General features: G+C 39.2%; 1 protein-coding gene across 1 annotated transcript in view; it reads right to left on the reverse strand.

Moving 5' to 3' along the window:
• LOC142423805 (nuclear body protein SP140-like protein) overlaps positions 1–12,470 on the reverse strand; it is a 63,825-nt gene that overhangs the window by 36,402 nt on the left and 14,953 nt on the right. The window lies entirely within an intron of this gene.

A 12,470-nucleotide genomic window follows, 5' to 3' on the forward strand; every position in this document is an offset into this window, starting at 1 on the left:
TGCTCTGGAAACCCTATTTTAATCGATAGGACTTGTATGAGTTGGGGTCAATTTGATGGCTTAATTTTTGAATATATATATAATCACACATATAAACATATATATATAATCACAGCTTAAGAAAAGTTAGGAGTGGCTACTACTACTGAATATTTTGGTCAAGGATCATATAAAAGAATCTGGATCCCAAAGGGAAAGTTCAGACTAGAATTTGCCTTTCCCATGGAATCTGTAAATTCTGGAGCCATGGAAGCTGAATGAACTCCTACAACTATTGTCTTGAGATAATCTTTTAAAAAAAACCACAAATTGTTTTATTGGGGACTTTTACAGCTCTTAGAACAATCCATATATCAATTGTATCAAGCACATTTGTACATATGTTGCCATCATCATTTTCAAAACATATTCTTTGGACTTGGGCCCTTGGTATCAGCTCCTCTTCTTTCCCCTGCCTCCCCTCACCATCCCCATCCTGCCCTTGTGAACCCTTGATAAATTATACATTATTATTGTTTTCATGTCTTACACCGACTGCTGTCTCTCTTCACCCACATTTCTATTGTTCTTCCCCCTCAGGGGGTGTGGGGTGGGAGATAATCTTTAAACCTTAAACCAAAACTATTAAAAATTTTCTTATAACCAGACAACAAGAAACCCCCCCCAAATTCAATTTTACTTCCATTGATTTACAAAATCAATTTACTGCCATTGAATCAATGCTGACTCATAGACACCCTTTAGGATAATGTAGAACTGCCCCTATAGATTTTTGAGACTGTAATTCTTTACTGGAGTAGAAAGACTGGTCTTTTCCCCCCAGAATGGCTGGTGGTTTTGAACTGTTGACCTTTTGGTTAGTCCCCGATGTGCAGCCCCTGTGCCACCAGGGCTTAAGAGCTTAATATGTAAGAATGTCTTCCTTCAGCACTCTGTTTTTTTCAGGACTATATATAAGATCAAAATGACTACAGCACCTTAAAAATTAGCTAGGAACCTAAGGAGGCAGTGAGTTTGCATAATCACTATGACACCTGGATTTTTTTCAGAAATCAACAAGAGGAAGATAGACATTAAACAATACTCTTAAAAAAACTACTGAGAAATTGAATAAAGAATGCATAAAATTTAAAAAGATCCTTGAAAGAAACAGGAACAGAAACGAAGCATAGCAAAACCTTTAGGACATAGCAAAATCAGTGCTGAGGGGGCAATTTATACCAATAAATGCACACTTCAAAAAAGAAAAATCAACACCTTATCCCAGCATCTGCAACAATCAGAACAAGAGCATAAAATGAGCCTTTAACCCAAAAGAAAAGAAATAGCAGATTAGAGCAGAAATAAATGAATAAAAAATGATAGAAAGAATAAGGCAAGAATTTGAAAGGATTGACAACATTGAGAAACCACTGACACATTTGTAACACAGGAAAAGAAGGAGAAGATGCAAATATCACGAGTAAGAAATGAAGTGGGCAGCGTCACAACAGAGCCGACTGAAGTAAAAAATATAACAATAGTGTGAAGGACTGCACGTCACAAATGTGCAAACCTAGAAATAATGGACAAATCTCTACAGACACACTACCTACATAAACCAACACAGACTGGGGTAGGAACTTTGACAGATCCACAACAAAAATATGAAATAGGTCATTAGAAAACTATGAAAAAAGAAAAGTCTAAAGCCACATTACTTCACAGGGGAATTCTATCAACCACTTAGAAAAGAGTTGATATCTTTAAGACACTCAAGAAGATAGGAATAGAAGGAAAATTACTCAATATTATACAAACTATATATGAAAAACCAACAGCCAATGTAGTAATCAATGGAGAAAAGATGAGAACAATTCCACTGGAAAAGGGGACCAGACAAGGATGCCCCTTGTCCCCACTCCTATTTAACATCCTACCGGAGGTCGTAGCTAACAACATAAGATAAAGAAAAGAAATTAAAGGTATCATCTGGGTAAGGAAGAGGCATTACTATCATTATTTGCAGACAGTATGATTTTATACATTGAAAATACCCTAAACTCCAAAAGTGGAGTGTTGGAAGCAATAGAGGAATATGGCAGAGTGGCAGGATACAAGATCAACAAGCAGAAGTCTATCGGTCTGCTATACACATCGGACAAGATCACAGAAGAGATCATTAAAAAGGTAGTACCCTTTACAATAGCCAAGCACAAATTGAAATATCTAGGGATATACCTGACTAAAAAATCAAAGAGTTGTATGAGGAAAATTATAGAACACTATTACAAGAAATCAAGACTGACCTCAACAAATGGAAGAATACCCCATGCTTGTGGATTGGAAGACTCAATATAGTAAAGATGTCAGTTCTGCCCAAGGGACTATATAAGTTCAATGCTATAATGATACGAGTACCACCATCCTTCTTCAATGAATTGGAAAAACAGATTACCAACTTCATATGGAGGGGGAATAAGCCCAGAATTAACAGATCGCCTCAAGAAAAATGAAAAACTGGGAGGGCTTGCTCTACCCCACACATACACTATCATGATCCCAGTTCTACCTTACAAATCCAGCTAGGGTTCATGAGAGAGGGGGCAACGGGGAGGGAGGGGGGGAAATGAGGAACTAATACCAAGGGCTTAAGTAGAAAGCAAATATTTTGAGAATAATGATGGCAACAAATGCACAAATGTGCTTGACACACAATGGATGTACGGATGGATTGTGATAGAGTTGTATGAGCCCCCAATAAAATGATTACAAAAAAAAGTTTACCTCACTTCTACTCAAACTATACAAAAATATAGAAAAAGATGGAAAACTCCCTAACTCATCCTCTAAAGCAAACACAACCCTGATGCCAAAACCAGGTAAAGATATTACAAGAATAGAAAATTACAGACCAATATAGCTTATGAACGTAGATATAAAAATTCTCAACAAAATTCTAGCCATTAGGATTCAATGGCATACCAAAAATATAATTCATCATGATCATACCAGGTATGAAAGGAAGGTTTAACATAAGAAAAATAATATAATCCATCATATAAAAAAGAAATTATATGATCATATCAATTGATTCATAAAAGAGATTTGACAAAATGTAACACCTATTCCTGATAAAAAGTACTCAATAAAATAGGGATAGAAAGGAAATTCTTCAACATAATAAAACTAATGGCCAACATCTTGTTCAGTGGGGAGAAACTTATCAAAGACTAGTCTTCAGTATGGATTACACATCAGCATAAAGAAAACAAACTTTATCACAACCAAATAAACAACATCGTGAAAAATGGAGAAATGGCTGTAGTTGTTAAGGATTTCATTTTACTTAGATCTATCGTCCATTCCCATGGAAGAAGCAGTCAATCAAACATCCTATTGCATTGGCCTAATCTGCTGTAGAATATCTCTTTCAAATGTTTAAAATCAAAGATGCCACTTTGAGAACCGAGGTGTGTCTGACCTAAGTCCTGTTCCTTTCTTTCTTTTCAAAAGTCATGTTATTTTCAATTGTCTTATAGTCATGCGCAACTAGAGGTGTGAATGAGGCAGATGGAAGAAGAATTGATGCCTTTGAATGACAGTGTTGGCAAAGAATATTGAAAAGACCGTGGACTGCCAGAAAGGACAAATCTGTTTTGGAAGAAATCTGCTCTTTAGAAGCAAGGATGAGCAGACTCCATCTCACGTAATTTAGCTATACCATCAGGAAGGACCAGTCCCGGGACTGAAGGACATGACGGTTGGCAAAACAGAGGGCCAGTGAAAACGACACAGGAACAGTTTGTAGAATGGGCCAGGATCAGGCAGCATTTCGTTCTGTTGTATATCAGGTTGTTATGAGTCAGAAGCAACTCGACAACCCTTAACAAGAGCATTGTTTTGCAGGCTTTATTTATAACAGGAATTCTTTCTTCAAAATATGGAAACTATAAAATATCTCTGTGTTATCCCTTTAAAAATTGTTTTATTGGGGGCTCCTACAGTTCTTATCACAATCCATACATCCATCTATTTTTTCGAGAACACTTGTACATATGTTGCCATCATCATTTTCAAAACATTTTCTTTCTACTTGAGCCCCTGTATCAGCTGATTTCACCCCTCCCCCATTCTTCCTTCCTCCCTCATGAACCCTTGATAATTTATAAATTTTTTTTCATGTTTTACACTGACTGATTGATATCTCCCTTCAATGATTTTTCTGTTGTCCATCCTCCTGGGAGGGGGTTATATGTAGATAATTGTGATCAGTTCCCTCTTTCTCCCCCCACCTTCCCCTCTTGGTATTCTTACTCTCAATGTTGGTCCTGAGGGGTTTATCTGTCCTGAATTCCCTGTGTTTTAAGTTCTTATCTATACCCATGTACATGCTCTGGTATAGCCAGATTTGTAAAGTAGAACTGAGGTCATGATAGTGGGGGGAGGGGCATTAAAGAACTAGAGGAAAGTTGTATTTTTCATCAGTGCTAAATGCACCCTGACAGGCTTGTCTCTACCTTGTGACTCTTCTGTAAGGGGATGTCCAATTATCTACAGATAGACTTCGGGTCTCCACTCCGCAGTCCCCCTCATTCACAATGAGATGATTTTTTTTTTGTTCTGGGTCTTTGATGCCTGATACCTGATTCCATTGACACTTCAGGCTGGTTTGCTTCTTCCATGTGGACTTTGTTGCTTCTCAGCTAGATGGCCGTTTATTTATCTTCAAGCCTTTAAGGCCCCAGATGCTATATCTTTTGATAGCCAGGCACCATCAGCTTTCTTCCCCACATTTGCTTATGCACCCACTTTGTCTTCAGCGATTGTGTCAGGAAGGTGAACATCACAGATTGCTAGCTTATTAGAACAAAGTATTTTTTTCTGTTGAGGGAGTACTTGAGTCGAGGACCAATGCCTGTCTGTTACCTTAATACTTAACATATAAATATATGTACATAGATCTATTTCCCTATCATATATATATATATATATATATATATATATATATATATATATGTACATGCCAGTATTTAGACCTCTATAAATGTTTGCCTCCTAGTTCTTTCCTCTATTTCCTTTTATTTTCCTCTTGTCCCACTATCATGTTTGGCCTTTTTTTATCTTTCATTAACTCCTCTTGGCTACATTGCTCTTGATCAAGCTCCACCAGGCACCCTATGCCTTCCTTGCCATCTATTTTAGATCACTTGTTGTTCTCATGCCCCTGGGTTGCTTGACATCCCTCTTCCTTCGCCCTTGGCCCCACTGCCTTCCTCTCTCGTATGTCCACCCAGAATCATCAGTGCTTTTGTTTTCTCCTCCAGATTGTTTATCCTGTGTATCTTATCTAGATAGACATGTGGAAACAATAATTAACACAAAACATGACAATGCCAAACAAAGCAACAACAACAAACCCAGAACAATAACAAAAACCCATGACAAGAAAAAGAGAGGAAAAAAGCCTATAAACAGTCCCAGGTCTGTTTGTTGACCTTTAGAAGTATTTTCTGGTCCAGTTTGATGGGATGCAATGTCCTGGCCCCAAAGTCTAGTTTTTATATTCCCTGGGGACTTCATTGCTTTGTTCCCCTTGCTGCTCTGTTGCACGCCCTTAGTGATTCGCCCTGGTTTGGTGGGGTCAGATGGGCACAATTCCCACAGTGTGTCTCCATCCCTTGTTGTCCCCCATAGTGCTAGGGGTCAGTGAGTGAGGTCGTGTCTCATGGTGGGGCTGGCCGTATGGTCCTCTCTGTGCATTGGCTGCTCTGAGCAGGAATATCATCCTCAGGGCTGGTGGGCCAGGATGTGTCTGCTCTCTCTCCTTCCCTCTTCCTTTGCTCCTGTGTGCTCTGATCAGACATGCCCTTCTCCCTGAGCTGCAGCTTCAGTGCTGTCCTCTGAAGTGCATTCTTCTGGTGTGTGTGTGTGTGTGTGTGTGTGTGTGTGTGTGTGCGCGCATGCGCGCGTGTGTGTGTGTTGGGGTGGGGGTCCACATAGTTGGGACTGGGGCCAGCCCCACAGACCACAAGAGCATTTTTAACGTATAAATACTTGTAAGATTTCTTTATTTCACCCAGAGTATAATTATTTTTGATGACACATAAGTATCAGGATAGACTAAATTATGTTTTCCCAATGAATTTCTTGAAAAAGGATTTCTGATTAAAGATGGTTGGTTGAAGACATGTTAACTGCTCTCTCACTAAAATTTCTAAAGGGACATTTAAGGAATTAAAGTCAATGAGGATGTGACGAAAAACCACTCCAAATCTACAGGAGAATGTGTGGTCTTAGCAGCACTCATTGTTACTGGTGGTAGAAGATGCAAAGAGAAGTCAAGACAAGCAATGGGGGCTTGGAGAGAGACATCAGGGTGAAGATAGAAGGATTGTTCAAAAGGCAAAATACGAAACCATCTGCTCCCCACCCTTCTCTGATTCCCACACACAGAACCCATGCATCCTGGAGTATAGCGTCCCGGGCAGGAGACGGAGGTTTCTTCTCTAGAGAAATGCAAATGATTTGGAGGAAAAGGTCTTCCACTGGTGGCATTTACAATTCCCCATCTCCAAATTCAAAAGCTCATCTCGGGAAATAGAGGTCCGTTTCAGCTTGAAAAGACAACAGCCGGCCAAATACATCTGAGAAAAACCCACGACCGGAAGGAGAAAGGCTATGGTAAGCACAGGTCAAAATAACCCCAGCAGAGACACAGACTTTCCTGGGAACAGAACAGAACTTCATAGAGCTCCACCACCTGTCTGTCCGTTTGCCCCCACGTCGTGGAACTATATGGGTGTACCTATGCCACTGGCATTTCAGGGTCACCCATAGGTTTCAGCAGGACTTGCAGATTAAGATAGACTGGAAAAAAAGGCATTGAAATCGACTCATATAAACATCAGTCATGATCCCTTATGGATCCGAACAGAAAACTGATGTACGGACTTCAAGCATGGCAGCTGTTGAGACAATGACACAGCACCAGGCAGGGCTTTATGGGAGAATGATGAGTCAGAATCAACTCAGCAGTTGCCAGCAACAACCGCCACAACCGCCAAAGTGATATGAGAATGCGCTGTGCTCAGGGTGCCATGAAAAAAATCGCCCTCATTATTATAAAATAAAGTGGTGGGAATTTCCCAGAAAGTAAAAGAGGGACAAGAAAACCCTAAAAGAAATAAAGAAAAGTAAATCTGAACTCCTACCTGTCCTAAGATAGCCATGAAGTCTAGAGAATTTAGGAGCCAAAGGAAATGACTAAGATAATGTATACTCTTACACTTTTTTATATACATGCTCAGAAAATACTCCGCCCACCCTGTGTTGTTCTCACTTATTTCAAGGTGGCTGCCTTCCGGGCAAAGGTAAGATTGTGCAAGTGGCATGTGTCACTTTGGCAGAAGAATACAGAGCTGGCCCTGGGCTAGCTACACCAGGGTGACAGGCAGGGTTTCAGCTGACAGCTGTTCAATCAGTTGGGGACAGAGTCCAGAATGAGGGTTCCCAGAAGCAGAGACTTGATGGACCTACTGAGATGTTGAAGCTCCGTCTTCCTATTGAAGGATCGATTCCATCTTTACTGATACACTGTCTGGTACTCATTAGCTGATAGGTATCCTACTAGCAAAATTAAGAAGTCAGCCAGCAAAGTTGTTTTCAAACGAGTGGAAGACATCACTCCCCAAACCAAACCAGATCTATCGCTATCAGGTTGATTCCAACTCACTAAAACAAGTTAAATAACTGAGGCCTACAAATTACAAACCCAATCTAAAGTACACCTGAAAAATTATTTTAGGATGATTCTCTAAGTGTGGCTCATAGGTCCCAGGAACCCATCAGATCTGCAAGATTCTTAGTTTTTTGCTGGCATCAAAATCATGTTTATAATAATACCAGTCTGTTATTTATTCTTTTTATTTATTTTTTTCCATGAGTGTTCAGTGGAATTTTCCAGAGACTACTTGATACTGTAGTAGATTAAATGCAGAAGTAGATATGATTGTCCAGATTTCTTTTACTGGGATAGATATTAAAGATTTTTGGAAAAGTGTAAAGCAATGTTATTCTTCTTAATAGTTGATTTTCTTCTGAAAATAATAGTTATTTTTGATAATTGTATGCTATTTATGTTAAAAAGTAATGAGCTAATTATTTTTACTGAATAAATAATGTACTAAATAAATTAATAAATAATTTTAAAATATTTAAAAGTTTACTTTTTATATTAAAAGTGACTGTCAATAAATATAACCGATGTGAACAAAGTTTTGATATTTGGGGTTCTTAATAAATTTAAGACTATAAATTAGTAGATCTTGAGAATGAAAGATTGTGAACACCTGTCTTAGATAAAGAAGGCATGCACTGTATATAATAACACCAATAATTTAATCTAAAAATTCAGATTATGTAAACAGTTTTTAAATGGTGTAGAAGAAGTAAAACAGTTAAGCTAAGTGACTTGTTTTCAAAAGGTAAACTCAAATGATGTGGTTTTACACTGGATGTTACCATAAGAAAATGATACATTAGAGAATTCATTGTAAAATCTACAGGTTGCTAAAAGAATCAAAATGAGACTAAATCACTTACTATAGAATGAAAAAGTAAAGAAACTATTTATTTTCCTTAAACAGAGAAAACACAGAGGTGTAAAATATACAATGTACCAAAAAATTCATAAAAGGAAAAAAAAGTCACTGCTGTCAGGCCCATGGATATCAGAGTAGATATGGACTTCACGGAGCTTCCAGTGGCGGGTTTTGTCAGTTTTAGATCACCAGGCCCTTCTTGGAGTGCACCTCTGTTTATATCACTCAGGCACTTCAAGTAAAAAGATATACGCCATTGATAGGACATTACATTTTCATTTTAAGAGTATAAATAGTCAAAAAGAATCTAACTATAAAAAGCAGAAAAGACAAAATGACATTAAAAATATTAAAAGTCAAAACCTAGTAACACTGTCATGGCAGTACAAACAGCTTGATATTGATATAAAGTTGGATATATAGGCTAATGATCAGACTAGAGAACCCAGAAATAAAACAACACATCTACAGATCCTTGATTTATGTTGAAGGACTGAGACACATTAAATGGGAAAAGCGTCTTTACAACAAATGGCGCTAGAAAAATTGGATCTCTGTCTGCAAAAGAATGAAATGGAAAAACAAAAATAAAAGAATGAGATGGAGCCCGTACCTCACACCACATCCAAAAATGAACCCAAGATCGATTAAAGACTTAAATATAACCCTAGGACTGTAAAGATCATTAATGAAAAAATAGGGGCAACTCTAAGGGCCCTAATGCATAAACACACTATCCAGCATAATGAAAGCATACTACTGAAGACAAGTAGAGGCCTGGGACATCCTAAATACATGATATTTGCATGTATCAAAAAGATTCTCCAAAAGAGTAAAAAGAGCTCACAGATTGGGGAAATATTTTTGGCAGCTGTATTAGTCTGTGTTGACTATGGAAACAAATTCATAGACACTCATATGTGTATAAGAAAGAGCTTTATATGAAGAGCAATTGTACATTGAGAAACCATCCCAGCCCAGTTCAAGTCCATAAGTTTTATATTAGCCCGTATGTCCAATGCTAGTCCATAAATTCCTCTTTAGACTCATGCAGCACATGAAATGTTGTCGATTGCAGGAAGATCACAGGTCAGTGGGTAGAAAATCTTGTGGATCCAGTGGCAGTGGAAGCATCTCAGTGTTGGCATGGGTCTCCACGAGTCTCCTCCAGTTCTCTGATTGTCTCAATAGCGGGAAAGGAAGGGCATAGAGAGAGAGTCCATCCCGCCTCCAGGGAGGAAGACAGGAGTTCTCAGAATCTTCAGGAGAAGGCCATGCCCACACAGAGGCCTCAATGGCTATATTACCTGATTGACAGACTGGACTCCACCCCTTTGCTCAAGTTGACAGGAGATTATGTAACCGCCACAGGAGTGATATCTCAGTTAAGGGCTAATCTGGAATATCTATAGAAAACTGCAATGCCCAATAAGAAAAACATGAGTAATCCAATTTTAAAATGGGCAGAAGACATGAATAGGCAATTCATCAATGATGACATCCAGGTGGCCAATAATCATATGAAGAAATGCTAGAAATAATTTGCTAAAAGAGACATTAAAATGACAATGAGATACCACCTTACACCATCTTTGATCCCAAAGTTAAAAACAATGAAGCAAAAGACCAAGCAGGAAATAACAAAAGCTAGAGAGGATGTGGAGGGACTGGAGTCCTCAGGCACTGCTCGTGGGACTGCAGAACTGGACAGCCCCTATGGAAAATACTACGGTGCTTCCATAAAGGAATGGGACTAGAAATACCAGATGACCTCGCAACCTCTCTACTTGGAATATACCTCAAAGAAATAAAGGATCAAAACACTAACACACATATGTATATCCACAATAGCAAAAAGATGGAAACAACCAAAATGCCTGTCTGTGGAGGAGTGGATAAGTAAACTATGTGTGTTAGGCAGGGTTCTCTAGAGAAATGAAACCAGGACACTTATAATTTTGTATATATTTAAGAGGATATGTTTATACACCAAGAAGGAATATAATCGCTAATTAGTCCACACAGCAGTATAGGGGGTTCAGTTCAAAAGTCCTTCAACTCATGTAGGTTTCCGGGTCCAAGGCCAAGGAAGCAGACAGCAGAATCCTCCCTCTGGCAAGGCAAGCAGAGTTTGCCCACAGGCAGCAAACAGCAGGGCGGGTCACCAACAGGCCTGGATGGGGTATCGAATGCAAGCAATGCAAGGTGACAGGATCCACCAGCCTCAAGCTCAAGCAATGTACGCACCGGCAGTGTGGCTAAGCAGGTCTCAAAGGAGCCTCAAGCTCTAGGGACAGGATCCACAGGTTGGCCTGGCCCACAGGTAGTGTAGCTCACAGGTTGAGGCAGAGAACTAACTAACACTGCAGCACACGCCAATCAAGAGGAATCTCCAATCTGGAGAGCAAGAGAGTGGGGGCGGGTCCTGCAGAGCCATTTATCTCTTTGCCCTCCTATCAAACTGTCACCCGATAAATCCCACAGGTCCTTATTGGCCAGGATGACACAATAAACCTAACTAACATACTCTGGTACATACATACAATGAAATGTTGTTGTTGACAGTAGCTGTTTGCTGTTGAGTAAGTTCCGACTCATAGCGACCCTGTGTACAACAGAACAAACCACTGCCCCACCTTGTGCCATGCTTATAATTGTCCCTGTGATTGAGCCCATTTCTACAGACACTGTGTCAATCTATTTAGTCAAGGACCTTCCTTTTTCACTGATCCACTGCTTTCCCAAGCATGATGTTCTTCTCTAGGGACTTGTCTCTTCTGACAACATGCACAAAAACCATGAGACAAAATATTGGCATCCATGTCTCTAAGGAGCCTTCTGGCCGTATTCTTTCCAAACAAAGTTGTTTGTTCATTACTATTCTTGTCAAGCACCGTCGTTCAAATGTTTTTACTCTTCTTACAACAAGAGACACCCATACAGCTACACCCAGATAGAGACACACACAAATATACACAGGGCAGGGGAAAAAATGAACCATAGAGATTTTGGAGAGTTCATTTGATCATTTTAGATTTGGTAGATTTCTCAATGGATATTCAGTGAAGTTATTAACTAAGAAACTCACAACTATTTTCGTACCTAAGCACTAATGATATGCTATTTATTTCTTTGCATTATTTTAAGGGGAGGCCTTGGGAATAAAAGAAAAAAAATATGTTAAAAGTCATATGAGCAACTTTCATTGAGCAAATTTCAACAAGATGGAAATTAAAATTCACAATACCTGTATTTTAAAAGTAAAATCTAAGGCAAGTAGACAAATCTTCCATGAATGTTATAAAGCCTTTTACTTTCTATCTTTAATCATAAAGCTTATTTTTAAAAAGGAACAAAGATAGACAGATTCCAAGTTTAGGAAAAGGGGGTAGAGTGTTAGTCTGGGTAGACTGGAGAAACAAATCCATAGGAACTAATAAGTGTATACGAGAGAGTTTTATATAAAGGGTAAGTGTACATCAAGAAAACATCCCAGCCCAGTCCAGATTAAACCCATAAGTCTGATATTAGCCCAAATGTATGATAATTGACCCTGTGATTGAGCCTATTACTACTATAAAGTCCTCTTCATATTCATGAAACACACGCAATGACGCCAAATGCAGGATGATCACAGGCTAGTGGGTAGAAAGTCTTTGGATCTAGTGGCGTTGTAAGCATCTCAGCACTGGCAGGAGTCTCTGTGACTTCTCCGCCTTCAGAGGTCTGGTTGCATCAGGGTAGGTCCATGTGGCTTCTCCAGCTCAGGGCACTAGCATAATTCCGTGTGTCTTGTCAGCTGCAATGTCTCCCAGGGAGTGAGTTCAGAGAGAGTGTATCTTCTGCCTCCAAGGAGGAAATCCCAGAGTTCCCAGAATCCTCAGGAAA

The sequence above is a fragment of the Tenrec ecaudatus genome, chromosome 13 (genome assembly GCF_050624435.1).
Source record: "Tenrec ecaudatus isolate mTenEca1 chromosome 13, mTenEca1.hap1, whole genome shotgun sequence".
NCBI classification, from domain to species: Eukaryota; Metazoa; Chordata; class Mammalia; order Afrosoricida; family Tenrecidae; genus Tenrec; species Tenrec ecaudatus.